General features: G+C 39.9%; 1 pseudogene; it reads right to left on the bottom strand.

Moving 5' to 3' along the window:
• Positions 1-540: 540 nt before the first annotated feature.
• LOC130036990 (uncharacterized) lies at positions 541-637 on the bottom strand (annotated as a pseudogene).
• Positions 638-5,346: the final 4,709 nt, after the last annotated feature.

Below are 5,346 nucleotides of genomic sequence, written 5' to 3'. Positions count from 1 at the left end.
GATTTAGTCTGTATGATCTATTGAGAAGTGACAAAGTAGTGTTGAAATCTCCACCTAGTACTGTTTTGCTATCAATGTTTTTTTTAAGTCTATTAGAAGTTGTTTTTAAGTATTTTGCTGGTCTGTCATTGAGCATCTACATTGAGGAGGGTGAGTTCTTTCTGATGTAAAGATCCCATGATCGTGAAGAAATGACATTCACTGTCTCTTATAACCTTTAGCCTGAAGTCCACGTGGTCTGATACTAGTATGGCTACTCCAGCTTTGTGGAGGTGTTCTTTTCTTGAAGACTTGTTTTCCAGCCTTTTACTTTTAGCCCATGGTTGCTTTGATTGCTCAGATGTGTTTCTTGCAGGCATCAGAATGTTGGGTTCAGTTTTCTAATTCATCTTCCTATTCTGTGCCTCTGAATTGGCACATTTAGTCCATAGACATTGAGAGAGATTGTTGTTATGGGGATTTGTGCTATCTTTATGTAGAATTTTTGTACTTGTGGGGATTGCCTTAGCTTAAAGTAGCCGTGTTAGTTCTTCTTGCAACAAAAATATGGAGCTCTTTACAAGTTTGCATGTCGTCTCTGTGCAAGGACCATGATAATCTCTGTATCATTTCAATTTTAGTATATGTGTAACCAAACCTAGTAGGAGTTAATTTTTCTCTTCTGATTACTTTGAGTGTTGTCCTTACTTACCCTATGGCAGAGAGTGGTACCTAATCAAGGAAAGTATTTCAAAGCAGCTTGATAGATTTAGAACTTTAATGTCCCAGAAAGAAAAATATGGTTTTTACCATATTATCTTTTACCATAATCAAGGCATCAGTTTTACAAAATAATTCTTTTAGAAGATGTTATATGAGTCCTGTTTAATGCACTTCCCTGAAACCTTCATTAAGACCATTAAACTAGAGCCTTTTGCTATTCTCACCTCAGTCCCGCGTACATCTCCAGGAAAAGGTGGATGGTGTTGTCTGCATTTTGACCACCTTGAATGTAAGTAGGATTTTTCTCCTGAATGAAGAGGTGAGGATCATATTGATGATTTCATTCCACATTATTATAAGTTCAACTTGAACGGAAGTTGAGACTCATGAGGCTCCTGTAAAGGACAGAAAAAAGGGTCTCAGTGAAGTTTAATGGCCAACACAAATTAACATCACAGATGACTCAAAGCAGCCTGTGTTCTTCTTTGTGTATAGTGAGTTTCATACCTAATGATAGTGATTCTTAGCCATGACACACGGGCAAAACAGACCTATAATTAAAAATCTAGTTCTCTGAGCAGAGTGGGGTTTCTTAGGTGATTGAACAAGTGTGCAGTAATTTATTACTAAGCACATACGTAGTTTGAATGATGTGTACTTTTAGATCTAAAATTAATTCCAAATATGTCTAAAATGACAGTCTCCTGACCCCACACCTGGCTTTCTTCACCGGGGTCCCTTGGAGGGGGTGTGTTGAGTTTCCCTCACCGCGCCGAGCAGAGCCCTGGCACCTGAAGACCTCTGCAACCAGCCATAGGTACGCTTTAGACCACTCTCCCCAGCTTGAAGGAGCCTCATGCATGAACGAATCTGACAGAGGAACCCAGGTGTGCGCAACCGGGGGATGAGATCTCCAAGGCTGCTCAGATCAAGACTGGGCCCCCTCCAACCAGATCCCCCATCTCCTAGTAGCTAAGTGTTACAACCACGAACTGCCCCTGGAGCCATGTAATCCCATCAATGGCCAAGATACAGAGACTGGATTTTGTTGATAAGACAACAACAATTATTGTCCAGTTCTCACTCTGAGAGAACCTGGTAGGCATCTGCGAGTATCTTGCCCTTGTGTTTACCAGTCATTTACACTTCTTTCAATACAGATTATATGATCATTGTTTATGCTTATTTTTACTATTGAAGTTTAATAGCAAATACTGATTTTTTAACAGCACTAATTTATTAAAAACATTCATCCTTGGCCTATCATATTAATTGCCAGTATTTGTTGGTTTTGCTTGTTTTTTGATTACTTAAATTGGTTTTGATCCTTTTCTTTCAGGTTGAAAAAAACACAAAAACAGAAAACTAAATTAAACACATGGAAATTAAACAGTGCGCTATTAAACAACGAGTGGCTTACACAGGAAATTAAAGAGGAAATCAAAAGATTCCTAGAAACGAATGAAAATGAGGACACGAGTTACCAAAACCTATGGGACACAGCAAAAGCAGTCTTAAGAGGAAAGTTTATAGCTCTACAAGCATTCCTCAGGAAGGAGGAGCGAGCCCACATAAATAAACTAACCTCACAGCTTAAGAACTTGGAGAAGGACCAACAAAAGGAGCACAACCCTAACAGGAGGAAGGAAATAATAAAACTCAGAGCAGAGATTAACGAGATGGAAACCCAGAAAACAATCCGAAAGATCAATGAAACCAAGAGCTGGTTCTTTGAGAAAATTAACAAAATCGATAAGCCCCTAGCAAAACTCACAAAGAAAGGGAGAGAGAAAACCCTAATAAACCGAATCAGAAATGAAAAGGGGGTCATTACAACAGAAACTACAGAAATTCAAAGGATCCTCAGGGAGTACTTTGAAAAGCTTTATGCCACAGAACATCAAAACCTCGAGGAAATGGATAAATTCCTAGACTCCTACAGACTCCCAAGGCTGAACCAAGAAGACCTGGAATACCTGAACAGACCTATCACCATCAAGGAAATTGAAATGGTAATAAACAGTCTCCCCAAGCACAAAAGTCCTGGCCCGGATGGATTCACCAGTGAATTCTTCCCAATCTTTAAAGAGGACTTACTCCCGATGCTCTTTAAGCTTTTCCACGAAATTGAAATATCAAACACACTTCCGAACAGTTTCTACGAAGCAAATATCACACTGATACCAAAAGCAGACAGAGATACCACAAAGAAAGAGAATTACAGGCCGATATCCCTGATGAACACAGATGCAAATATCCTCAACAAACTACTAGCAAATAGAATCCAACTACTCATCAAAAAGATCATACACCATGACCAAGTAGGATTCATCCCAGGGATGCAAGGATGGTTTAACATTCGGAAATCAATCAACATAATCCACCATATCAACAAAAGAAAAGATAAAAAGCATATGATCATATCAATAGATGCAGAGAAAGCATTTGACAAGATCCAGCACCCCTTTATGATGAAAACCCTAGCCAAAATGGTCATAGAGGGGACTTTCCTCAACATAGTTAAAGCCATCTACCACAAGCCTACAGCAAGCATCATCCTCAATGGGGAAAAACTGAGAGCCTTCCCTCTAAGATCAGGGACGAGACAAGGATGCCCACTCTCTCCACTGCTGTTCAATATAGTACTGGAAGTACTTGCAATAGCAATTAGGCAAGAAAAAGACATTAAGGGCATTCAGGTAGGAAAGGAAGAAATAAAGCTCTCACTATTCGCAGATGATATGATACTATACTTAGAGAACCCAATATCCTCCACCAAAAAACTCCTAGAAACAATAGACTTGTATAGTAAAGTTGCAGGTTATAAAATCAATACCCAAAAGTCCATGGCTTTCCTATATGCAAACAGTTAGAGAGAGGAAAGCTACATGAAAAAATCAATCCCGTTCACAATTGTGCCCCAGAAAATCAAGTACCTAGGAATCAGCCTAACTAAGGAAGTAAAGGACCTGTACAAAGAAAACTACAAAACGCTACTTCAGGAAATAAAAGAGGACCTGAGGAAATGGAAAGACGTCCCTTGCTCATGGGTCGGAAGACTGAACATTGTCAAAATGGCAATACTACCGAAAGCACTGTAAAAATTCAATGCAATCCCTATAAGGATACCCATGACGTTCTTCAAAGAAATGGAGAAAACACTCCTGAAATTTATATGGAACAATAAACCCCCATGAATAGCTAAAGCAATTCTGGGGAAAAAGAAAATGGGAGGAATCAACCTCCCGAACTTCAAACTTAACTACAAAGCGGTAATAATCAAAACAGCATGGTACTGGAACAAAGGCAGAACTGCAGACCAATGGAACAGAGTTGAATACACTGACATCACCCCCCAATCATATGATCATCTAATCTTTGATAAAGGTGCAAGAAATGTGAAGTGGAGTAAGGAAAGCCACTTTAACAAATTGTGCTGGCATCACTGGACGGCTACATGCAAAAAAATGGGCTCAGAACTCTGCCTAACACCATGCACAAAGGTAAGATCAAAATGGATTAAAGACCTCAACATCAGACCAGAAACCATAAGGTACATTGAAGACAAAGTTGGCAAAACCCTCCATGACATTGAAGCTAATGTTATCTTCAAAGATCCCACGCCACTGGCCGAGCAAGTGAAAACAGAGATAGATAAATGGGACTATCTTAAACTAAGAAGCTTCTGTACCTCCAAAGAAACTGTGACCAAAATACAAAGACAGCCTACAGAATGGGAAAGAATATTCGCCGAATACACATCTGACAAGGGATTGATATCAAGGATATACAAAATACTGGTTGAACTCCACAAGAAGAAAACATCCAACCCCATCAGAAAATGGGGCAATGAAATGAACAGAAACTTTCTCAAAGAAGAAATCCGAATGGCAAAAAAGCACATGAGAAAATGCTCTACATCATTAATCATCAGGGAGATGCAGATCAAAACCACAATGAGATACCATCTCACACCTCAGAGACTGGCCCACATTCAAAAGAACAAAAGCAACCGTTGCTGGCGCGGATGTGGCGAGAAAGGGATACTCCTTCACTGTTGGTGGGAATGTCCACTGGTTCAGCCCTTCTGGAAAACAGTATGGACGTTCCTCAAAAAATTAGAAATTGAGCTCCCATTTGACCCAGCAATACCACTCCTGGGAATATATCCCAGAGAGGCAAAAACGTGTAGCCGAAGTGACATCTGCACTTGTTTGTTCATTGCAGCACTCTTTACAGTAGCCAGAAACTGGAAGAGACCAGAGTGCCCAAGAACAGATGACTGGTTAAAGAAACTTTGGTACATCTACACAATGGAGTACTATGTGGCTCTTAGAAAAGATGAAGTCATGAACTTTACATACAAGTGGTACAATATGGAAAGTATCATGCTAAGCGAAATGAGTCAGAAAAAGAGGGATAGACATAGAAAGATAGCATTTATCTGGGGGATATAAAATAATAAAATATGAGATTAATACCCGAGAATAGCTGAGAGCAACACCAGGAGAATTACTCCATAACTTAGAGGCCAGCTGGGTATTCTAGGGGAAAGGACAATTCATATAGAAAGGGGAACACCAAGTGGAGGGTGTTTGGAGGATCCTCCCAGGAGCGGAGATGCAGGTTGAAAGTAGACTGGAC

Source organism: Sorex fumeus, unplaced genomic scaffold (assembly GCF_029834395.1).
Source record: "Sorex fumeus unplaced genomic scaffold, SorFum_2.1 ptg000070l, whole genome shotgun sequence".
Lineage (NCBI taxonomy): Eukaryota > Metazoa > Chordata > Mammalia > Eulipotyphla > Soricidae > Sorex > Sorex fumeus.
The sequence above is the reverse complement of the archived record's forward strand: the minus strand, read 5'-3'. Positions and strand labels throughout refer to the sequence as shown.